Source organism: Hyperolius riggenbachi, chromosome 8, assembly GCF_040937935.1.
Source record: "Hyperolius riggenbachi isolate aHypRig1 chromosome 8, aHypRig1.pri, whole genome shotgun sequence".
Classification (NCBI taxonomy): Eukaryota; Metazoa; Chordata; class Amphibia; order Anura; family Hyperoliidae; genus Hyperolius; species Hyperolius riggenbachi.
The window spans coordinates 263,794,304-263,820,655 of NC_090653.1; positions in this window are offsets into that span (position 1 = coordinate 263,794,304).

Consider the following 26,352-nt stretch of genomic DNA (forward strand, 5'->3'; position numbering starts at 1 on the left):
CCTAGAAGCAGGAAATGTTTATGCCTGCTATCAGCATAAATGTAGGCACCGCCAAAGGTGCCATTATAAATTATGGCTATACTGTTTGGGCACCTGCTACATATCATGCGATGTGGGCAACAAAATTTCACAGTATGGGTTATAGGGTAAGGGCGGGTGGATGTGTCTAAGGCTAGGCATTGGTAAGGGAGGGTTCTGTATAAGCATAGTGTTTGGTCAAGTTGTACCAATATTTTACACTTTTAAAATGCAGAAGATCAGTATATTTTACCAAGCTTCTTCTAGCTGAAATTTCTTCATGCCTTAACGTTTTGGGGGACCGCCATAGGTAAATCCTACACCGCACTTGTGGCCGCCTGATACGGCATAGGATTTACACCGCCTGCCATTTCTGCACCCGGCGCGATCATGCGCACCCAAGAGGGGAGATTAAGCTGTCATATGACAGCTGACATCTCCCCTCAGTGATCAGGAGCCATTGCGATTGGCTCCTCATCATGTGATCACTATGATCACAGCGGAACATAGTAATCACCATTACAGCTGTGGGGGGGGGGGGGGGGGGGGGGTGAAGAGGATTCACACCTTCCTGACGTTCCTCTGGTGCTTGGCATTCCCTGCTTGCTCTGACATTAGTGTTGGGTCCCGAGCTTGATGATATCAAGCTGCCACCCGAAACTTAGTGTCAGTATGATCAGGTATGCCGGCTGGAGTAGAGGGGTCCACAACTGCTCATCCCTGGAGCCTGGGAGGCGAGTAAAGACTGCTGGATACATGAGGGACAAAATGCCCAGCTAGTCCTACCCAGGATCTGGCTGCCTCATGCAAAATCACCTGGTTTAGTTAGGTGGCTGGTCCCAAAAGGGTTAATGCGCACTTAAAATTAAAATCAATTCAGTTCTAGATCAGGAGCAGTTTGGACATATACACGATGCAACTTCCTGTCAGATTACCCATCGATCAGACAGGAAATTGCATCGTGTACCCAGCATAAGACTTTTTTTTTTTATCAGGCAAAGACAAGATCAAAATTAATTGTTGGTCTCCCACTCCTGTAACCAAGCATGTAATTGACTTGACAGCACCCTATACTGCAGAATAACCTAACAGCTCCACCTCTGAGCTAGAGTCTACAGTACAACAAACCTACTATATGACCAATACTTACATTATCAGGTAAATTCAGTTCCTTGGCAATTTGCATCATTTCTGGTTTTCCAGGTTTTTGGGCAGCAGAATGTAGCTCTAGCATGAGTGTTTGATTTTTGTCAATAGTCCTTTGTATTCTTCTCAGAGGATCGTGCACAATACACATAAGCCTAAAAAAATGGATAAAACGCACCTTTCCTTGCTACCAATGTTCTTTTTAATTATCTGTACTACATACAAGTGTCGCAAGCCTTTTTTGCTTTACATTTTGCTCTATTTGCTTTAAAAAAAAATCCCCTTTTTAAATTTTTGCTCTGTCCCCTGCTTGAGCCCTTTCCTTGTTCAGTTAGCTTAATCAGAAGAAACCTGAGGTGTGAGACCTGTGGAAGCAGTCATATTTATTTCCTATACCAGTTGCCTGGCAGCAGAGGCATATCTGGGTAATATGGTGCCTAGAGAGCGCATGGTACCTGCGCAGACACAGTGCTGCACATGAGGTTACAAATGACATCACTTCAGCATGTGTTGTGTCTGTGCGGTTACCATGCACCCTCTTCACACTTTGTTTGCCTCAGAGCAGGTCTAATTCTGTGACATGAAGGCAGTGGCTGGGGATGGGAGACAGGCAGCAGTGGCACAGCATACGTGCACGCAGCCACCGCGGCACATTAGGGGGCAGGCATATGGTGTTCATGGGTGCTATGGCGCCTATGGCATGAGCCATGCCTTCACCCCTCAGGATACACACCACTGCTTGGCAGCCCTGCTGATCTTTCTGGTCAGTAGGTTGTAAATTGCACACCAGAAACCGGCATGCAGCTAATCTTGTCTAACATCTAATCTACATGCTTGTTCAGGGTCTATTGATTAAAGTATTATGTTAGGAATGCACTCACCCCCCCCCCCCCTCCCCCGAGCAATTTCCATTCTCTTCTATGAGAATTTTTCAGAAAAATGATCAAAATCAGATTGGACCTGTCAGAAATGAAATATTTGCTGCAAGAAGGGCAATACTTTGTAACCGTTATACAGTGCAGAGTAGCAGGATAAAAGGGTGACGGTGGCTAGTGGACAAAGGGCAGTGCCATAGATGCTAATGCAATTATCGTTAATACCGTGAAAAGGGCACCCAATAAAAACATTGCAAGCTTCTAAACCATAACGTACTTCAATGTTAGTTTGTCATTATTTTGTATGTACAGACTTTACGTTATCAAAGATTATCGTTTCTATGTGTAAAAGGGCATTTCTGCATGGATTCTGTGTGAGTAGGGTTGGGTTAAGCTATATTTTTGCTATGATTTTTAACCTTAATATATTAACTCTCCCCGCCCCAAAAAAGTACAGAAAAAGGTATGTCAATTAGACTGAAATATTTAAGTGGGGGCTGGTGCACACCAAGGGTGCATTTTGAAAAGTGCTTGGCTAATGTTGCCCTATGAGGGTTTTCCCACAGCAACTTTTCTTTTCAAAGTCGCAAACTCCCATGTAGTGTTTTTTTTTTTGTTTGTTTGTTTGTTTATCATTGATATGCAAACAAACCTTAAATAGGTTTAATAATCTGCTGCCTGAAACTCACCAACTTGAATAAATTACCTGGACCCATCCAAGCAAACAAGTCTTAGGTCAACACACGGGGGAAATGTAACTAGTGGCCAACATTTGAAATTCAAAAATCTTTTAAACCTTTTTGGCCAATTGTAATGTATTCCTTGTGCTTGATGTGCACACCTCATATTAGTCATTGCTTAAACATTTGTGGCACTGTAGCTCCCTACTAATTTCCAAACTGCGTAACAGGGCCGGGCCGAGGCATAGGCTGGAGAGGCTCCAGCCTCAGGGCGCAGTGTAGGAGGGGGGCGCACAATTCATTCAGCTGTCATTTCTAATTGTGTATGAAGCAGAAAAAAAATAAGAAAAGGGGGATACATAGCAGTGACTGCAAGCCAGATAACTAGATATTAAGGTGTTGGAGAGGTTGTGGGCCCTGCGGCGCCTCTTAGTCTAATAGCAATCAGTGTGTGACAGCTGTGGTGGGAGGGATGGAGGGCGCACTTTGGTGTCTCAGCCTTGGGTGCTGGAGGACCTTGTCCCAGCTCTGCTGCGTAACAAGACTTTTGTGTTGTGGTTCCACTCAACTTACAAATGACCACTAGAATGAGAAACTGTATCATAAGATTTTCTACTTATTTTTGGCAACAAAATAAAATGACCAAACCGTAAATTCAACTCCACTCAAACATGTGTGGTGTCAAGTACGGTATCCTCACATGCACATTTTGGGATGGATGTTGACACTGCCTGGTTCAATGCAAGGTCTGGCCTAGCCTGTGGGCTTCCACCCAGGCTGAAATTCATTGGTTGTACATGGGGCCAGTGCATGTCTTCATGGACAGGTACCTGTGGCATTGACATCAACTGCTCTTTGTAATCCTGCTTTACTGGATGAGTAACAGATGGTTCCCTGTAAAGGCCTCTAAACAGCATAGTCCTGATAAAAAGCCAGATTGTAGCTGAAGTTGTTGGCCAGGTGAATGTCCTCATGGACAGGTACCTCTGAAATCGAAATCAACTGCTTTTTGTAATCCTGCTTGACTGGATAAATATTGGATGGTTCTCTGTAAAGGCCTCTGAGGGCTCGTTCCCACTGTTGCGACGCGATTTCGGCCGCATTCCGACGCTTGTAAAAACGCATGCGGATGCGTTTCCACATGCGTTTTTACCCGCGATTTCGCATGCGATTTCGCATGGCAGGGTGCCATGCGAAATTAACCATGACACTGCCAGGGCTAAATAAAATTGAAAGGTGCGAAATCGCGGGTAAAAACGCATGTAACAAACGCATGCGTTTTTACTATTAAATACATTAGCGGCGATTCGCACGGATTCCCGACGCAGGCGAAATCGTTGGCTCTTTTGTGCGTTTTTTTTCACGCTGAAAAAAACGCACCTCAACAACGCTACAGTGGAAACAGGCCCATCCACTTGCATTACATGTGCGGATCTGCATGCGTTGGACGCATGCAGATTCGCGATAGTGGAAACGAGCCCTAAAGCAGCATAGTCCAAATTAAAAGCCAGATTGTAGTTAATAATAATAATAATAATAATAATAATAATAATAATTTCTCTAACGGCCTCTAAAGTAGCATAGTCCTGATAAAAAGCCAGATTATAGCTGAGCTATTATATTGGCCAGTGGATGGTTCTCTGTAACTGTATCTAAAGCAGCATAGTATTGATTGAAAGACATATTGTAGCTGAAATTATTACTATTCTTATTATGGCCAGTGCATGTCTTCATGGACAGGTACATCTGGCATCAAAATCAACTGCTCTCCAAATCCTGCTTGACTGGATATTGGATGGTTCTCTGTAAAGGCCTCTAAAGTAGCAGTCCTGACTGAAAGCCATAATGTTGCTTATTATGATCTCTGTAAAGGCCTCTAATGCAGCATAGTCCCGTTTCTAAAAGCCAGATTGTAGCTGAACTATTAATAATATTATTATTATTATTATTATTATTATTTGTCCTCATGGGCAGAGATACCTCTGGCATCAAACGACTGCTTTTCATAATCCTGCTTGACTGGATAAATATTGGGTGGTTCTCTGTAAAGGCCTCTAAAGCAGCATAGTCCTGATAAAAAGCCAGATTGTAGCATTATTTTATTTATTTATTATTTGGCTCTCTGTAACGGATCCATCTGAAAATGGTGCCTGCGAATAATGGCGCGCGTTGTTGCTGCTAATCTGTTTGTCGCTTATCGCTATTTAACATTAAAGCCTTATTGTTCAGCTTTAACACACAGAACCTTCTCTGTACCTATCCATAACCACCCCCCTGGCGGTGCCTAACCCTAACCTTGACAGTGCCACATTACATCCATTCACCGTTTTGCAGTTAAATAACTTCTGCAGTTTGGCTTATGTAGGTTAGCTATTGATAACGTTACTGTGCGCAATAACTTCTGCTGTTTGGCATATGAACGGCGCTATTGATAAATAACGTTACTGTGTGGTGTTTTCTTTTCCTGTGCGCCATATCATGCAGTACTAACGATAAATAGCGATAAGAGTGTCTTTTTAATGCTGCGCCATTTTTATGCATAGGCGCTGTGCGCCATTATTCACTGATCCGCTCTAATGGCCTCTAAAGCAGCATAGTCCTGATAAAGGCCTGGTGCACACAAAAACCCGCTAGCAGATCCGCAAAATGCTAGCAGATTTTCAAACGCTTATTCTTTTTCTGTAGCGTTTCAACTAGCATTTTGCGGTTTTGGGAAGCGTTTTTGGTGTAGTAGATTTCATGTATTGTTACAGTAAGGGCCCGTTCAGACTGCAAAATACGGACGGCCACGCATGCGGACCGCAACACGTACGAACGCACGCCATCAGTGTTCGTATGCGTTGCTGATCCCATCACTGAAAAGTGAATGGGACAGCCGCGCGTTTTTGTAAAATCTGCGTGCAGCATGCGTTCCCGGACCGCACAGGTCGAACGCATGCAGTGTGAACATCAGACATTGCACTCTATGCAATGTCTGATGTCCTGCGTGTCGGCCACCTGCACGCATTTCCAAAACGCGGCTGGAAACGCGTGCAGTGTGAACGGGCCCTAAAGCTGTTACTGAACAGCTACTGTAACAAAAAACGCCTGGCAAACCGTTCTGAAGTGCCATTTTTTTCAGAGCGGTTTGCGTTTTTCCTATACTTAACATTGAGGCAGAAACGCATCCGCAATCTAAACTCTGCAGCAGCCTGGGAGTATGCGTTTCTGCAAAACGCCTCCCGCTCTGGTGTGCACCAGCTCATTGAAATACATTACCCTAGCGGATCCACACCCGCAAGCGGATCGCAAACTGCAGCAGAACCGCTCTGGTGTGCACTAGGCCTATAAGCCAGATTGTAGCTGAATTGTTTGTTATGGCCAGTGCATGTCCTCATGGACAGGTACATCTGGCATCGAAATCAACTGCTCTTCGAACTCCTGCTTGACTGGATATTTTTAGATGGTTCTCTGTAAAGGCCTCTAACGCAGCATAGTCCTGATTGAAAGCCAGAGTGTAGCTGAAATTGCTGTTGTTGGCCAGTGCATGTCCTCATGGGCAGGTACCTCTGGAATCGAAATCAACTGCTTTTCGTAATCCTGCTTGACTGAATAAATATTGGATGATTCTCTGTAACGGTATCTAAAGCAGCATAGTATTGATTGAGACCCATTGTAGCTGAACCTTATTATTATTATTATTATTATTATTATTATTATTATTATTATTATTATTATTATTATTATTATTATTATTATTATTACTACCAGTGCATGTCTCAATGGACGGGTACCTCTGGCATTGAAATTAAATGCTCTTCGTATTCCTCCTTGACTGGATAAATATTCAATGGTTCTCTATAAAGGCCTCTAAAGCCGCATAGCACTGATTGAAAGCCAGATTGTGGCTGAAATTATTATTAGTATTCGGTAGCAGCAGCCAGTGAATGTTCTCATGAACAGGTACCTCTGGAATCGAAATCCTGCTTGACTAGATATTATTTGATGGTTCTCTGTAAAGGCCTCTAAAGCAGCATAGTCCCGTTTAAAAGCCAGACTGTAGCTGAGCATTTTAAATTATTAGCCAGTGCATGTCTTCATGGACAGGTACCTCTGGCATCAAAATCAACTGCTTTTCATAATCCTGCTTGACTGGATAAATATTGGATGGTTCTCTGTAAAGGCCTCTAAAGCAGCATAGTCCTGATTAAAAGCCATATTGTAGCTGAGCTATTGTATAATCATAACCATAATAATAAATGGATGGTTCTCTGTAAAGGCCTCTACAACGGCATACTCCTGATTAAAAGCCAGATTGAAGCCAAACATTTTATTTTTCTGTAAAGGCCTCTAAACCTTCCAATAAAATGTTCAGCTACAATTGAACTTTAAAGCAGCATAGTTCTGTTCAAAAGCCAAAGTATCTGCACAGTGACAGGACTAGTTTAGGCTCTTAGTAGTGGATGTACCTGTGGCTTTTTCTGGTGTCTGGAGCCTTTTAAAGAAATGCCGCCAGCAGCAGATCACGCTCTTTGTAGGTTCCATAGGAAGAACGAGAGTGGAGTAGGTTGGATTTTCAACTTCACAAGTTCCCAAAACTTTGTTTTCTTTAGGAAAAATGGCTTTCCTTCAAATGGGATTTCCAAGAGAAGACTATGAAGTCTAAGCTGAAGAACCAGGGTTGACAAAGCAAGCAGATCAAAATAAACCTGCCAAGCTTCAAATGTGTCTTGCTCTTCCTTTTTATTGGGGGCTAAATGACTCCTCCCACTCCAGTCCTTGTACTCTCTTGAGCAATTGCTCCAGAGGGTAAATGTCAGACACCTCTCACTCCTCCCACTCCACTCTTTCTTTGGCTCTCTTAGGGATTGGATCATGGAGAACAGTGTGACACCACTGATCACCATGAAAGGAGGTCAAGTTGAAGGCTTGCTGCAAAACCTAGAATGGTTATGTAGTTTATCTTTTTAGGGCAGAGTTCTGAGTTCAGGTTCACTTAAAAAAGGATCTTGGACTGGGGGTGCTCAGGGGGAAATTGTGGATGGGAATGGGTGCAAACTGGGTGGATCCCAGTCTGGTCTCCTCTTGAATTCAGAGCATATTGTAAAACTCCAGTACAACATCCCACCCCTTTCTCAATCCAATAGTGTTATGCTGGGAATACATGGTTCAATTCTGAGCCATGTAGATGGCTCGATTTCTGACATGTCCGATCTCTGGCCCGATCGTTTTGCTGCTCTATTGAAGACAATGCAAAAAGATAAGAAAAACGAGCGGAAGACAAAGGGAATCAAGTGGCAAAATTGAGCCATGCATTAGATCACATGAAACTGGATGGTAAAAGGAGACCACTTCACTCCAAACCTTTATGCTGGGCATACAGGACTCGTTTTTTGCCGTTCAATTCTCCCACTTGATCGCTCTTTTTTATTTTTTTTTTATTTTTTTTTTTTTTTTTCCACGGGCGATTCTCTTACATTCCACTCATTGTTTTTCTTATCTTTTTGCATGGTCTTCAATGCAGAATCGAGCATCGACACGATCGGACATGTCAGAAATGATCAATCGAGCCATCTAAATGGCTCAAAATCGAGCTGTGTACTCCCAGCATAAGGGATAACCCTGACTTTGTTTTGTTCTGGAGCAATCCCTGAGTTGGTTTAATGTGAACAATTTGGATAAGGATACCCCAGTAGTAGCCTTTTTGAAGTTTACCTAGGTCAGGTGTTGATCTGGTTGTTCCACTCCTATGAATTTTTTTCTTTTCTTTCTACAAAGGCCAGATAACTCAATGGCTTTGAAAATCTGGTTGTTAAAGGTAGAGTCCTGAACAAAGGGCTGAGCACTCTCAAATTATTGAATTGAATGATCTGGAAAGGGGTGTACGATTGAGGGGGGGGGTTATAGGCTGGAGATGTGCATTAAAAGACCTCTGGATGCCAGCTAGCACAAATGTTCAGCTGACCCAGTTTAAACTGGTATCCAGATGGAACTGTATCCCTGATTGCCAAAAGAGGAAGGAACATGAGATTGGAGTTGCTGGGGATGTGGAGTATGTAGACTGAACTATAAGCATTGGTTCTGGGAATACAATAAGATTGCGGGTTTCTGGCTGGAGATAGAACCCTTTATTAGGTGCAGTTTTGACCAAGATTTTAGTGTATGAAATGATCCTGTTCAATCAGGCTAAAGGGGAAATGAGAAGACCAAAAAGTCATACATCTGCTCGCTTATGGCCAGGAAACTGATAATTGAAGAGTGATATGCTGCCTTTGTTTGGAATGGCATTATAGGATGCTATCCCTCCTAAATTTGGAGTCTGGTCAAACAGATCAAGAATCCAATAAGGTTTTTTTTTTTTTTGTTTTGTTTTTTGGGGGGGGGGGGGGGGTAGAGAATAGAGCTAAATTGGACCTATGATGTAAACCAATGCCCACAGACACAGGAGCACTGCTATGAAGCTATTCTGTTTAAGTCCAGGCGATATGTTGAGCTGAGGTCCAAAGAGAGCGCTCCAATCCATGCTTTTGATTGGCTGCTGCTTAGACCTGGTAAGGTGCCTGAAGAGATGATTTGAACCTCTGAAGCCATTTTGTTAGACCACTTTTTATATGTGTAATTGTGAAGCAATTTGCATTTATGTGAAGTCACTGTAGAGATATAGGAAATAGCAACTTCCCTTTTGAAAGGACTCGGAGTGCCCGAATTTAAAAGAATGCTTACCTGGGGCTTCTTCCAGCTCACCGGTGTCCTCCTGGCTCCTCTCCTGCAGCCTTTGCCGGCCCCTGTTACTGGCGACACCAGGGCCGGGTGTCAAGCCAGCTCTTCCTGGTCAATGACTCAATGCGTCATCACGTGGGCCACTTCACGTCATCACAGCGGCGGGTATGACAGGTCTGAAGGGGGGGGGGGGGGGGGGGTTACTGGCACCTTTTTTTTTTTTTCCATTGTGCTGTGACATCACCCTTAAACGCACTGTAAAGCATACTTGCCAGGTTGTTCTGCAAGTGCTGCATCCTTTCTGCCTTCTGGTAATTTGGTAACCTCTCCACCACTTTGTGCTTATACCGAGGGTCTAGTAACATTGCCACCCAGTACAGGTCACTCCCCTTCAGTGTTTTTTTTTTTTTTCCCAGAACGTCATTTCGGACAGCACCCCTGGATGAGACTTGTCTCCCTCCCCACTGTGGACAGGAAACTGTTAAAAGAAGAATTTGCATAAGCAATAGGCAGCCACATATAAGATACTACACCTGCCACAGTACCTCAGTTTAGTTTCCTGTCCCGGACGGGATGCATGGGAGAGGTCTCCAGGAGTGCCATCCATGTCAGGCGGCAGGGGCAGCGTTTTCCAGGGCTCCAAGCAGCACTGTTCAGTGAACAGTCGGAGCCCTGCAGCGTGGAGGAGGCTTCTCCATTGGAGGCAGCAACTTTATGCGCGCAGGTGCGTGCATTGGAGAGAGTTCACTTCCGGTTGAACCGGAGGTAGTCACGCGCTGGCGTCCCGCGTGATCTGAAGTCTGAGCCGGGCGGCAGGGGCCGCGGCGGTGATTAGGAATCGGCATACAGCTGATTCCTTAAGGTAAGAAGCTGATTAAGCATATGTTTAGACGGCGGGGGCCGCATGCATAATTGGATCAGCTGCATCAAATCAGCAGCACAGGTATAAGTTTGTAGAGTCCATGATGCACTCTGGTTTGTGGCTGGGATCATGGAGGACGCCTCTGGGTCAGCTCCTGCACAATCTGCTGAATCTGCCCAGGATCCCTCTCTGGCAAGTAGATGTGATTATGTTTCTTCTGCTTGGCTGGATGTATGTTATGTATAGAGGGATTTGTCTAATGGCTGGCTATCGTTTATTATGTTTTATACCCCAAAAGACATAAGACTGAGAAGGTTGAAAAGTCTGAAAAATCTTCTACTCAGTCCAGTCAGCATGGATTGGCAACTCTGAATGGAAATTGTGCCAGTATTGTACAGAGAAGGTCCACAGCAATAGGAAATTAAAGATTCTGCTATTGCTTCTACCGCCTCAGCTGCTTCAGATGGGCCTGGGACTAGTACTGCTATGGCTTATCTACCTGTTATAGCTAATCCATCATCTCCTATGTTGTCTGCACCTCTAACTATGCCTCCTGCTTCCAAGAGACATAGGCCTCTATTTATTGAGCATTCCTGCATGCGGTAAGGCTCAAAACAGCTGACTTTACCCACCATTTAGTAAAGTGTGCATTCATAAAACCTGTGTCCGCATGAAAATTTATAATTCCTGAGCAGGTGCGGGAAATTACCGCCTTGTGCGGAGATTATCACAACACAGGTCACTGAAGGCTAATTCATAAAAAATAAAGCAGGCAAATGTGAGCAGAGAAACCCTGGCTGTTTAGAGAAGGCGATAAGCCAGCCATAACAGGCAAGCTAATGGAGAGACAGACCTCCCAGGCAGCTGCAGTGAGAGCAGAACAAACTGCATCCCAGAATACCCAGGCTGTGTTTTTAACCCCTTGGGTACCTGTTTTCAGATAAATTTCACATCAGAAAGCCTGCATGTGTAACATTCTTGAAGTTCTTCTAAGCTGCAGCAATTAAATAGATTGTTTAAAAGAACTAGACAGATTCAGGGCAAGGAGAGGCAATTTAAACAAAAATGCACATGTAAAGGAATGCTGGGGCTGCCTCCTTTATAGTAACTCTCTCTGCACAGAGAAAATGTATCAAACTAGGAGGAAGATTTGAGTAAAACTGACTAAGGGCCTTTTTTTTTTTTTCATTACTCTGCGAGTTACGATTTGATTCTGATCACGAGGTACGTTAAACTAATGGAAACTGCAGCAGCAATTTCCATTAGTGCAATCTGATTGCGATGCGATTTGGACAAAGCACAATCGTCATCCTCCTGCATTGTATGCAATTGAGCTGTACTATAAGTATAGTAGCGCAATCGCATAATGGAAATTGAAGTGCGATTGGGATTGCAAATGCGGTTGCGATTTCATAGTAGGAAAAGTTTTTTTTTTTTTTTTTTTTTTTTTTTTTTTTTTGGCCCAGATCATTATCTAAATGTTGTTTTTCTCCTGAAGATCAGGGTTTTGGGGAACCCCGCCTAAATTAGATCCATATTTTTCAAGGGTATCAAACAAAACTGACCTACTTTTTTGAGGATTTCTGGGAAATTTTGAATGATTTCCCTAAAGTTTGGAATGCTTCCAATTATCTAGTGGACGCTTCAGATGATACGGTTAAACTTATGGCCAGAACTACGGCATTAGTTAATTCAGCCAGATGAGGTGTATGGGTAAAAACTTGGAATGATGACAATTCTTCAAAATCAAGTTATGTGGTGTACCTTGTGAAGGGGGTCTGCTGTTTGAGTCAGTTAGACAACCCTCTAGACAGAACGGCAGACACACATTAAAAGTATTCCTGTTAAAGGAATTCTATCGATTCACATATTTTCAATTGACACAGGAATTGTTTGGGAAGTGTTGCTAAGTACTGGTGTATACATTTTAGTAGCAACCTCTTTGTTTACTGTTATCAAAATGCTTTCAAACTTTACTGACAAAACTGACTCTGAGCCATGAGGAGAGGGGAAATTCCCCTCACACTTGATCAGATAACTCTGTGTAACTGTGTGTGACAGAGAGAACAGCTGCAGCTTCTGTGTCCTGTTTCGGACTGAAGTGTCTGTGGAGAGCAGAGGAAATGTAACTAATTGTTACAGCTTTTCATACTGTTTTTTGCTTTCAGAGTTTGTTTGATATTTGCTTTCTGTAGTCCGATATGCAACTCTGGCTGTGCATTGAAGTAGACACCCCTTCTGCAATTGATTTGTCCCAATATAGCTAATCCTACCCTCAGTAAATTACAGCTTTTGCCTCTGATATTTAACATGAAAGGTAGGAAAATGTTTACACAGCAACTTAGACATTATTTGTACATTGTCATTTTAGAACACTTGGGTATCGATAGTATTCCTTTAAGAAAGGACCTTTTCAAAGTAAACGGTCCTTTCGTCCCTCCTTCTAAGAATAAGTCAGATCCCTAGTCCTCTAAGGGCAGGAGATGGGCTCTCTACAAGTCACAGAAGCCTAAGGGCCTGTTCAGACTGCACACGTTTCCAGCTGCGTTTTGGAAACGCGTGCAGAAGGCCAACACGCACGACATCAGACAGTGCATAGAGTGCACTGTCTGATGTTCACACTGCATGCGTTCCGGACCTGTGCGGTCCGGGAACGCATGCTGCACGCAGATTTAGCAAAAACGCACGGCTGTCCCATTCACTTTTCAGTGATGGGCTCAGCCACGCAACGCATGCAAACGCGGATGGCGTGCGTTCGTACGCGTTGCGTTCCGCATGCGTGGCCGTCCGCGTTTGTAATGTGAACCGGCCCTAAGTCCAACTTCACTTTTACCAAGAAGTCAGATAAGCAATGACGCTAGTATTCCAGTGAGATGGAGAATTGCAAATTTCAAAACATGGCAACTACAGTGCACAAAATATTGGTTATTTAGGCTTCTTTCACAGTGGGACGTTACAGGCGCAGGTTAGAGCAGCTTGTAACGCAGCCCAGCTCACAGTAATGAAAAATCAATGGGCTGTTCACAGTGCCCACGTTGTGTACACTCTAACGCTGGACGTTTAAAGAAAGTGCATCATGCTGTGCGTTATACACGGTTTTAGCCGCATTAGACTGTTTGCATATGCTCAATAATGTGTGTTTTTTGTTTTTTCTTGCAGGAGAGGAGGGGAGAGTCCGCTGTTGTGGCCAGCCACATGACTAATTAATATGCACTGCAGTGTTAACTTCCTGGAGCGGCCGCTTATTAACTGGCAGGACCACGTGATGCGGAGTTTTCCGATCACGTGCTCTCCACAGTCTTTTGCCGCATGCGACGTTTTCGTCCGATAGTAAGCGTCAAAAAGTACGCATCACAGACCCATCAGGAGACGCATAACGTGGCTCTAAATAGCATCCAACTTCAAAGCTCACATGCGTTGCGTTGGGGGCACGTTATGTGACCTTAGCGTCGCATCTAACGCAACGTCTTAGTGGGAAAGAGCCTTTAAGGTGTTTTTTGTTGGAGGGATACAGAATAGAGTTCAGCCAGCCTCCTTTAAGAGCTTTTGCATTACTCCCCGTTTGCAGGACCAAATAAAGTTTTCAGCCCTACAATCGAAAGTCCTTTCCCTGTTTAGAAAAAAAAAGGGTAATTCGAGAAGTACCGAAATGTCAGAGGACAGGGATTCTATTGCCCTGTGTTTTGTCTAGTAAAGGAGCTACAGGGAAATTATCAGTTCATACTAAATTTAAAGAGTCTAAACCAGAAGGTAAAATACAGAAAATTCAGGATGGATTTGATCGATCTATTCATCTCTTACAGAAGGACGATTTCCTAGCCTTTCTAGACTGAAAAGATGCGTATCTTCAATTACCGATACATCTGACTTCTCAATAATGCTTAAGGTTTGCCATCCAAATGGAGGAAGAGGTAAGAATGTATCAGTTTAATGCTTGGCCCTTCGGATTATCCTCAGCTCCAGGGTTGTTTATGAAGGTAATGTCTGGGGTTCTAGCTACACTTAGACAGAGAAAGGTTAACATTTTGGGTTACCTTGATTTTCTGTTTTGGGGGACATCTCCCAATTCGGTAAGAGATCAGATTGTTACGACAATAGTCTTACTACAAGATCTAGGTTGGATCATTAATTGAGAGAAATCTTCCTTAATTAAATCCTACACAGATTATACATTTGTTTGGGCTATTTCATTAGCATATCAGACACGGGGAGCAATTCAATTCTATCATGGCTCATTCCACAAGAGGAATTTCGACTTCTTGGGCAGAGAGGGCAGGGGCCTCTATAGATCAGATTTGCAGAGCTGCGACCTGGTAAAGTCACAATAAGTTTGTAAAGCACTATCGCCTTAATGTATCTGTCTCTGCAGGTTATCCTTCAGAAGGAAAGTTTTGCAAGCTGTGGTCCCACCCTAAGGTTTTAACTCTTGTATATCGTCTCATCCAGGGGTGCTGTCCGAAATGACGTTCTGGGAAAGACCACTTTACTTACGGTAAAGTCTTTTCCAGTAGTCATGAGGACAGCACCCCTGCAACCCGCCCTTATTTGGGTAGGAAAGAGAAATAAGTTTGTGTAAGCATCATTAAATGTCCGTGTCATCTTTTTATTAACTGAGGTACTGTGGCAGGTGTAGTATCTTATATGTGGCTGCCTATTGCTTATGCAAATTCTTCTTTTAACAGTTTCCTGTCCACAGTGGGGAGGGAGACAAGTCTCATCCAGGGGTGCTGTCCTCATGACTACTGGAAAAGACTTTACCGTAAGTAAAGTGGTCTTTTTTTTTTTTTTTTTTTTTTTTTTTTTTTTTTTTAATATGGGGGCCCCTCAACAGGCTGAACAGCATAAAAGACCCAATCTGCACAAAGTTGGCTGCTGACATACTAGTCATCTTTTCTTTATGTGCTCATCTCATTGGTGTTTGTGCTTGTTCATGAAGTGCCTTCGTAAGGCTGATGTCCCTAGGTGGGTGTTGCTTTTTCCGCTACTCAATTTTTGTTGGCAGAGAGTACTGATGGCATCGCTGTAATCTGAGGCAGACACAAACTCCACACTGGTGAGCTGTGGGATGATGGCATTTTGGTGGCAGCAGCTGATGTTGAAGGGTGTGTTGGCTGGCTGTCTCTAGGTGGTGGTGCATGCTGCCACGAGCAGTTTCCGACAAGCTCCCCCTGCTTCTTACAGCAACTAGTCTCATCCTCTGACTCCCCCCTCTGAACTGTCCCCTGTTCATCTTGTCTATTGGGAACCCATGTGACATCCATGGCAGTATCATTATCCTCCAACTTCGCTTGTATCAGACACCTCCCAAAACTGCACCAACCGGTACTTCATCATCCTCCAATCTTACATCCATAGTGACGCCTAACTAGAATATGAGGTGGTGTAACATCCTCCGCGCCTTCATCTTGTAATAGTAATGGTTTTGAATTGGTTCATTCCCCACAAACGTGTGAATAACTCCTCCAACAGCTCAAGTGGAGCTAGTAGTGGTGGTGGCTGCCGGTTAAGTGGTGTGCCTACATCAGAGCAGGAGGAGGAAGATATGTCACGATTCAATGCGGAAGATGAGGTGTTCTGTGTTATGAAATCAACTGTCTGCAGAATCTTGGTGTTTGAGGGTATGTGGTTTCAGAACACTATTTTGGTTTGAGGGCCACACGAAATCACGTCAGCACGAACTTGGAACAGACCTGCTGGGTGGCCTGCCTCTGCCGTGTCTGTATCACTGGGCTGTGTACTTTAACACATACAGAGCGATATCCTATAGCACTTTTTTAACTGGCAACTCGCCTGCTGTTTAAGTCCATGGAGCCCCCTGCAAATAGCAGATTCGCACATTTTTGCAGAAACCCACTTCTGAAATTTGCGAACCGATAAAGTCCTTCTCCTTTCCTGTATGCTGAGCCTACCATAGATCTAAGAAAGGGAAAAAAAAAAACCTAAGTTTAGAAGACCGTCTTCCAGATTGCTGTTTGGTAGTAATAAAATCTAGATCTCTGAGAGATAAATTTATACCTGAGCAACACCAGGTCATCAGAATGATAGAAAAAGTGGGCAGAACCAACACCACACAATGACCAAGTTTGAACTTTTTTGGGTCCTCGGCATCAATTTGTATTTTCCCATTGAAATGAAACAAATGTCTGGTTGTGTCTCAACCCCTTTTCTGAATTTGAACCGCAGTCACTCAATGACCAACTGTACCAGGTTTGAGGCTTGTGCCATTAACAGTGCAAGAATGGCAGCAATTTAAAGATTTCCTTTAACCACTTCACCACTGAGGGGTTTTACCCCCTGACCACCAGAGCAATTTTCACCTTTCAGCGCTCCTTCCATTCATTCGTCTATAACTTTATCATTACTTATCGCAATGAAATGAACTATATCTTGTTTTTTCCGCCACCAATTAGGCTTTCTTTAGGTGGGACATTATGCCAAGAATTATTTTTTTCTAAATGTGTTTTAATGGGAAAATAGGAAAAATGTGGGGAAAAAAAAAATTATTTTTCAGTTTTCGGCCATTATAGTTTTTAAATAATGCATGCTACTGTAATTAAAACCCATGAAATTTATGTGCCCTTTTGTCCCGGTTATAAAACCGTTTAAATTATGTCCCTATCACAATGTTTGGCGCCAATATTTCATTTGGAAATAAAGGTGCATTTTTTTCAGTTTTGCGTCCATCCCTAATTACAAGCCCATAGTTTATAAAGTAACAGTGTTATACCCTCTTGACTTAAATATTTAAAAAGTTCAGTCCCTAAGGTAACTAATTATGTATTTTTTTTAATTGTAAATTTTTGAATTTTTTTTTAATTACAAAAAAAAAAAAAAATGGGGAGTGTGGGAGGTAATGAGTTAATTTTTTGTGTAAAAGTCATTTATTTGTATGTGAAAAATGTGTAGGGTGTAGTTTACTATTTGGCCACAAGATGGCCACAGTAACTTTTTGCTTTATTGCGACCTCCAAGCCTCCTTCCGGAAGCTTGGAGGAAGAATAAGGAGGCTGGACACGTGAGTTTCTTCTCACAATGATCGCGCTGCCCATAGGAGAGCAGCGGGTCATTGTGGGGCTTAGATCAACGAACGGGAATGGATTTTTCCCGTTCAATGATCTCCGGGCGAGCGGGCGGCGGCGGTTTTACTAGCGGCGGGCGGCGTGTTTACGAGCGGGAGCGCGGACAGCGTCGGGAACGCGGAAAGTACGTGTTTCTCCGTCCCTGGTTTTTAAAGGATGGAAAAAGGGGCGGAGAAATACGTACGCGCGGGGGTAAAGTGGTTAATTGGTGAATTTTGATTGGCCTTTGTAGGCTTCACCCACTCTTCTGATTAATCTGAGTCACAAACCATGAAGTTTGAGAACCCCTACCTAACAGTGTAAGAATGGCTGCCGTTTACACTTTTGTCTACACCCACTTTTTGTAACGTTGACAGTCACTCAATGAGCAAGTTTATAAGCTTTCAGGTTCCTGGCATCAAAATTGTGTGAATCTTTATCCAGCAAAGAAATCTGATTGTGGCTCAGCCCCCTTAATTTGACCCCCAAACAACCAGTCACTTAATGGCCGACTGTAGCAGTTTTGAAGCCTCTGCCAATAACAGTGGAAGAATGGCAGTAGTTAAAATTCACCTATTGATTTTTAAAGGGAATATTTAACTTTGCTCCCAGTCCCCACTTAATCCCAGTCACACAGTGGCCAACTGTCAAGTTCGAGAACCCTGGCAGAAAGGCTGTAGTTTATATTTTCTATGTTAAAAAGAAGAAAAATTTGGCTCTGCCCACTTTTTCTGACCTAGTCACTCACTGACCAAGTTCATGAGTTTTGGGGTCCTTGGCACTTAGCCAGATTTGTTTAACTTCAATGGTAAAATGCAGTTTGTGGCCCACCACCTTTTCAGAATTGTAACCCCAGTAACTTAATGACTGACTGCAAGTTTGCAGCCTCTGCCATAAACTGTAATGGCAGCAGTTTAAATATTCCACTTGAAAATAAGTGAATTTTGATTGGCCTTTGTAGGCTCCACCCACTTTCCTGAATATTAATCCCAGTCGCCCAGTGAGCCAAGTTTGCAGCCATTCTTGGCCAGTAAATCGCAGGGTTTTCAGTTTACATTTTCCTATTAAAAATGGCTGAAATTTGATTGGCAGTTTTATACTCCACCCACTTTTCCTGAATGTTTTCGGTCAGTGACCAACTGTGCCAAGTTTGGGGACCCTGGCTTGATCACCATAAGAATAGCAGCCTTTTAGGCCTCTTTTCCATGGACTGTTAATAGGCAGTGAAATGCCTCTCACAACTACTCACTGCTGCCTGTTAACCATTTGCTAAGTACACTGTTCAACAGTCAGTGGAAAACAGGCCTTAGATTTTCACCCATGCATGTCAATGGAAAAAAGATGTGATTGGCTGTAGCTGCCCCCCCCCCCCAGGTGTGCCGAGGGGGGGGGGGGGGTCCAGAACCTATCATCCCATATTCCCAGTTAGTAAGGTATCTGTATAACAAGTTTCCTTGAAATCGGTTAATAAGCCACTCCATTCCTAAAGCTAGTATGTTTTCATAATTTTGGTCCAGACTGCATAATTTGCATAATTTTCATACCACATACTGTTGCTACTAGTATGTCACTGTAGATGCAGGCTGCAGAACTGATGATTACTTTTTGATAGAGATGGCTCGAACCTCCGATTTTAGGTTTGAAAGTTCGGTTCGTGCGAACTTTCGCGAACCGCAATAGACTTCAATGGGGAGGTGAACTTACAAATTTTCAAAATTCTGCTGGTTAGAAAAGTAATGGAGAAGATATTTCAACTGGTCTAATACCTGGAGGAAGACATGGTTGAGTGGAATACACATCAAAAGTACCAGGAAAAAAAATCTGGATTTGACACCAAGCAGTTTATTTTATTTTTTTAGTAGGTCAGAAATCTCATTAAAAACAAAAGTTTGCTTTCCTAAAACAGAAAGCATTTGCGATAATTCAGGTTGGAGTGAGCTCGAGATGTCTCATTGAATGTTCAATTGCAGGCCTACACGGCTTTACAACATCAAGTAGTGTAAGGAGGGTCTTGTCTTTCAGGGAATCGTAGGATTTCAAAAGCCAGCTTACATACCTTGGCTGGAAATTGAACCCAGGTCTGAGTGCTTGGTAGGTAGCTCTCCACCACTATACCAACACTACATGCTGAAGCCAGCCTAGCATGTACCATTATGATGTATCCAGGAGAAAAATTAGCTTGCTTAAGGATTTGTAGATGTCAAAAGCCAACTCGCATTGGCCAGGAATCGAACCCAGCCCTCCCGCTCTGTAGGCTGCTATCCTAACCATTATACCACCAACACAACACACTACAATGCTAAATGCTGAAGCCAGCCTAGCATGTGCCATTGTGATATACCCAAGAGAAAAATGAGCTCTCTAGGACTTGATGGTTTTAAGCTGAAAATTCAGTTCAATGGCAATGGATACCGGCAGAATTTCACAGGCAATTTTGGATTTCCGCCGGATTGAAAAAGCAATTCCATTCCGACCAAAGGGAATGGAATGATTTCCGGCCAAAATTGCGGAAAATACAATTCCGCGGAAAGCGGTGACCATCCCTACTAGAGCGATGAATCTACATGGCTATCTGGGGTTCTCTTCGGACAACTGTTGAACACAAAAAGCAAGGCCATGCCTGAGTGGGCTTGAACCACTAACCTTGTAGTTAAAAGTAGTGTTGGGCAAACAGTGTTCGCCACTGTTCGGGTTCTGCAGAACATCACCCTGTTCGGGTGATGTTCGAGTTCGGCCGAACACCTGATGGTGTTCGGCCAAACCGTTCGGCCACATGGCCGAACTAAGAGCGCATGGCCGAACGTTCCCTGAATGTTCGGCTAGCGCTGTGATTAGCCGAACGGGTCACGTGGTTCGGACCCGAACGCGCTCTGATTGGCCGAACTGTCACGTGGTTCGGGTAAATACCCGAACCACGTCATATCTCCGCCATTTGTCTGTGGGTTTAGCTTTGGGTAGGCAGGCAGGGTAGTTCGCGCTCCAGCCACGCTAGCCAGGGTCCCCCCAGTCATTGTCGCTGCTGGGAATAGTAGTACACCGCTCGCTCAGCCACACTATATAGGATTCTGTTTACTGCCATTCTGTGTCTGCTGTGAATAGTAGTACACCGCTCACCCGCCACTGTATAGCATTGTGCTCTGTGTCGCTGCTGGGAATAGTGGTACACCGCTCACCCACCACTGTATAGCATTTCTGTACTGCCACTGTACTGCTGCCAGTCAGCGTGTACTTTAAGGATAAGTGAAATGGGGAAGAAATCCGGTGAAAGAGGGAGGGGCAAGGGAAGAGGTGTTTCCCCTGACGGTTCACGTACAGGCCACAGGGGAGCACCCAAGAAAACCCACTCAATACCGCCCATGTTGTCCAGGACAACAACCCTCACAAATCCAAAAGAACAGGACCAGATAATTAATTGGATGACCTCTCATGCGTCCAGCAGTGGGTTAAGCAGCACCAGCACATCACGCACGAGGTCCGAGTCCTCAGCCAGTTACAAGGAGCCAGTGGGCACAAAGCTGACACAACCGGCAGCGACACCACGCACACAACTGCCAGATAACCAGTCCGATGAATTACCTCAGGACACAATGGGGTATTCGCAGGAGCTATTCCCAGCCCAACAAACTTCCACCTTTCAAAGGTCAATGGAGGAACAGCCAGAAATGTTGTGCCCGGATTCACAACCATTAACTGTGGGAAATGCACTGCGCACTGAAATACAAGGCGACGAGTCCGAGGAGGACTCGGAAACCCAAATCCCAGAGCAAGTTGGGCAGGAGGGGTTGCAATTGCAGGAGGTCGGCCGACAAGATCTGGAAGACGACGTTGGAGTGAGCTGCGCAGAGGTTGTTCTGGGGAGCTCTACTCCACGGCGGCGGCCCCCCACAATGACATATGACGAGTTTCAGGAGATGGAAGAGGAGGGTATGGACAATGTGGACAGAGACCCAGATTTTGTTTGTGAACGAGAACATCGCCGTCGTAGCAGCAGCACAGATGAGTCTGTAGAAAAACCCACTGCTGCACGAGTTCGCCTTGTGTCACAAGGTAGGCGGCGCGCAATTTCAGGCACCACAAGCGTGGAAGTTCAAGTGAGAGGCAAAAGGGGCGCAAACAGAAATCGCCAGCAAGGCAGGTGCTCCAAAGTCTGGGCTTTCTTTGAAGACTGCACTGAGGATGGTACTATGGCGATTTGCAAGGTGTGCAAGACCCGCCTGAGCAGGGGGAAAAGTATTAACAACCTCTCCACCACCAGCATGAGCCGCCACATGCTATCCAAACATCCCACTCTGTGGGCAAACGCGGCAGGACAGGGTACCAGCAACACTGCCTCCCTTGGGGTCACCGGACTCACCATCAGACCCGCCTCAGCAGCAGCAGTAGCCCAGCCATTGCGTGGTTCACAACATTCACAAACCTCAGACACTGACACTGTCACTTTCCGGAGTAGTGCTCTTGAGGTCTCCCAGCGTTCATCAAACACAACAACCAACAGCCCTTCAGTGTGCAGCCCTACGATTCAGTTGTCTGTCTCGGAGATGTTTGATCGCAAGAGGAAATTGCCAGCAAATGACCCCCGGGCCGTGGCAGTAACAGCCAGCATAGCCAAGCTTCTGGCCTGCGAAATGCTGCCATATCGAGTGGTGGAGACAAACCGCTTCAAGGGCATGATGTCAGTGGCCATCCCACGTTACGTGGTTCCCAGCCGCTACCACTTTGCGCGCTCTGCAGTGCCTGAGTTGCATGAGCACGTGGTCAGCAAAATAACCCGAAGCTTGAAGAATGCCGTTGCCTGCAAGGTTCACCTCACCGACACCTGGACGAGTGCGTTCGGCCAGGGTCGATACATCTCCCTTACCGCGCACTGGATGAACCTTGTGGAGCCTGGCAGCGATTCCTCACCTGCTACGGCGCGGGTGTTGCCCACGCCGCAAAAACAGCTGCACCGCCGTCCCTCCCACTGGATAACAGCAGCACCTACCTCTCTGACTCCTTCTCCTCCAACGCATCTCAAAGCTGTACCTCATCCGGAAACGCTAACCCAGCAGCAGTAGGATCGTGGAAGCAGTGCAGCACAGCTGTTGGCATGCGTCAGCAAGCGTTGCTGAAGCTGATCTGCCTTGGGGATAAGCAGCACACAGGGGAGGAAATTTGGAGGGGAATAAAGGAACAGACGGATTTGTGGCTGGCACCGCTGGACCTGAAACCGGGCATGGTTGTGTGTGATAATGGGAGTAATCTCATTCGCGCTGTAAGGTTGGCTAAGCTGACACACATCCCTTGCCTGGCGCACGTGATGAACCTAGTAGTTCAGCGGTTCCTAAGGACATACCCAGGCGTGGCCGATCTTCTGTTGAAGGTGCGACGAGTGGCCAAACATTGTAGAAATTCCAGTACTGCTTCGGGGGCACTCGCCAAGATGCAGGAGCGCTTCAATCTCCCCCACCATCGCTTGCTGTGTGATGCCCCTACACGCTGGAATTCTACGCTGCACATGCTAGCCCGCTTTTGCGAGCAGAAGAGTGCAGTGGTCCAGTACATGACGGCGCAATACCGAGGCGCATCCGGACAGCTGCCAAGCTTCTGTGGATCCGATTGGGCCAACATGTTGGACCTCTGCCAAGTCCTCCAAAATTTTGAGCAATCCACATTGCTTGTGAGCAGTGACAACTCTTCAGTCAGCATTACCATACCACTGCTGTGTTTACTGAAGAGGTCAATGTTGAAAATCAAGGAAACGGCTGTCATGATGCAACTGGGGGAATCTGAAGGAGAAAACTATCAGCGTGATGGTACCAACATCAGGCCATCCGCATCAGGAAACGCTGGCCCCAGCAGCTATGACGAAGAAGAGGAGGAGGAACAGCTGGAGTTGGAGCAGGAATTTCCTGCCCCCACTGACGAGGGCCAGAGCGGTGCACGTTGGACTTCGACAATTCAGCGCGAATGGTCAGCAGAAGCAGACCAGGAAGAAGGACGACTATGATGCATCACAACAACTATCACAACGCTCACAAGAGGATGATGATTCTGGCAGGACTCTGGCACACATGGCTCAATTCATGCTAGACTGCATTGAACGCGACCCACGCATTGTGCGCATTCTGGACAACACCAATTACTGGGTTTATACCCTTCTGGATCCACGGTACAAACGCAATGTTCCAAAACTGCTTGAAGAAAGTCAGACAGGTCAAAATGGAAGAATACCAGCAGGCCCTTGTGAAGACTTTAGAGAGGAGATTGACATCCTCCCCCCTCCTCTAGCCAGTTGTACGCCGACAGACTGACTTCCGCAAACCCAGGACGACCAGGAGGGCAGCAAACAACACAAGCCGCAGCTAGTGCCCAAAAGGGAATGGTATCGGCAGTGTCCTTGGAGTGGGAAAATTTTCTGACACCCATGCAGCAGCAGCCCACAGAACCGCAAGCGTGCAGATCCACCTCCAACACCGATCGCCTGGAGAAGATGGTCAAGGACTACATGTCAGATGGCGTAGCTGTGTTGAACAATCCATCTGCACCCTTCAACTATTGGGTATCGAAGCTAGACACCTGGCACGAACTGGCAATGTACGCAATAGAGGTGCTGGCTTGCCCGGCAGCCAGCGTTATGTCGGAACGCTGTTTCAGTGCTGCCGGAGGCATCGTCACAGATCGGCGTATCCGCCTCTCCACAGAAAATGCAGACCGTCTGACTCAAATTAAAATGAATCAATCCTGGATTGGAAACGACTACGCAACACTCCTGGACCCCAACCAAGTAACATGAACAATGACCATCTGTGATGGGTTAGCGTTTCCGGTCCCTGTTAATTGAACCTCTCATCTTTATTACATTTATGACTGCATGGCGGCAAAAAGCATTGCTATCCGCACGCTTCTTGTCCTCATGCAAGGCCTGGGTTGTGTCTCAAAGCGTGGCCTTCTCCTCCTGCGCCGCCCTCCTCCTGTTCCATCACGTGTGCTGCTGCTGGGTTAGCGTTACCGGTCCCTTTTCCTGGAACCTCTTCTCTGTATTACATTATGACTGCATGCCGACAAAAAGCATGTTACCTGTGCAAAGAAACATGACATTTTCCGCATTTAAAGGACAGTTTTTCCTTTGAAACTTTACAACTATAAGCTCTTTTTCAAATATTTTTTTTCCTCTTGTACCCACTCCCAAGGTGCACATACCCTGCAAATTTGGGGTATGTAGCATGTAAGGAAGCTTTTAAAAGCACGAAAGTTCGGGTCCCCATTGACTTCCATTATGTTCGGAGTTCGGCGCGAACACCCGAACATCGCAGCGATGTTCGGCGAACGTTCGCGAACCCGAACATCTAGGTGTTCGCACAACACTAGTTAACAGCCAAACTCGCTAACCAATTGTGCCACAGACTGTGTACCAGACTGTGCACGCAGTTGCTGATGAATGATTTTATGGGGATGTATGTGTCTTTTGGAGGGAGGAAGTAAGTCTGTTCCAAGAAGTTTCAGCATGTAGTGTTGGTGGTATAATGGTGTGGATAGCCGCCTACAGAGTGGTAGGCCTGGGTTGATTCCTGGCCAATGTGAGTTAGCTTTTGAAATCCTACAAATGCCTAAGCAACCTCATTTTTCTCTTGGATATATCATAATGGAACATGCTAGACTGGCTTCAGCATGTAGTGTTGGTGGTATAGTGGTGAAGAGAGCTACCTATCTAGCATTCAGACCTGGGTTCAATTCCCGGCCAAGGTATGTAAGCTGGCTTTTGAAATCCTACAATTCCCTGGAAGAAGAGAGGGAGGGAGCAATATAAGAAATAACCATCAGCCAGGAGCAAGCTAACAAGCCTACAAGAGCCTAACTAAGCTTTCCCTAGTAGTCTGTCAGCAGCTGTCCCTTAACTAATTACTGTAGGCAGACGAGTGAGTAAAACGGCAGGAGAACCTTGCCTTTATAAGGGGGGGGGGGGGGGGTGTAGTCTGATTGGCGACAATTTGCCTGCTGACTGTGCTGTAGAGGGTCAGTTGTGCTCAATGGAGCATTATGGGGGCGAGTCGAACTTCCGCAAAAGTCCGCCTTCGCCGGCGAACGCGAACCACCTAAAGTTCGCCTGGAACCGTTCGCGGGCGAACCGTTCAGGCCATCTCTACTTTTTGACAATCCCTTTGGTGTTTTTTTTTTTTTTTTTTTGAGTATGTAATTTTGTAGATTTTGAAAATTGTTCAAGTTATTAAATGCAAGGAATTTAGTATTAGCATAATTAACATCAAGCAGTTTAGCTATTTTTCAGCTGTGCTATTTTTCTTTGATGTCCCAGCATCACCTAAAGTTATTACATATCTGGTCTAGGCTAGGTCTGAGCCAAAATCAAAACTTTAATCTTTGGTGTTTAAAAAAAGCAAAACAAAAAACTAGTGGTTTTTCTTGCAGTATTAATCTATACTGTGTTTTTTTTTTTTTCTCTAAAGAGAATCTGTATTGTTAAAATCGCACAAAAGTAAACATACCAGTGCGTTAGGGGACATCTCCTATTACCCTCTGTCACAATTTCGCTGCTCCCCGCCGCATTAAAAGTGGTTAAAAAAAGTTTTAAAGTTTGTTTATAAACAAACAAAATGGCCACCAAAACAGGAAGTAGGTTGATGTACAGTATGTCCACACATAGAAAATACATTCATACACAAGCAGGCTGTATACAGCCTTTTTGAATCTCAAGAGATCATTTGTGTGTTTCTTTCCCCCTGCAGCTATCTTCCACTGAAGTGTCAGGCTGTTTCTTCCTGCAGAGTGCAGACAGCTCTGCCTGTATGTAATTCCTTAGTATGTGAAAGCCCAGCCAGCTCAGAGGAGGATTTATCCAGCTTGTAAAAGATAATAGAGCAGAGAGAAGCTGCACTAATCTAAATAACATACAGCAGTGTGCAGAGAGGGGCCTGGAGGGGGGAGATGCATCACAGAAACACAACACTGAAGAACTTGGCAGCCTTCCAGACACAGGCTGACAAGTCTGACAAGAGAGAGATAAGTTGATTGATTACAGAG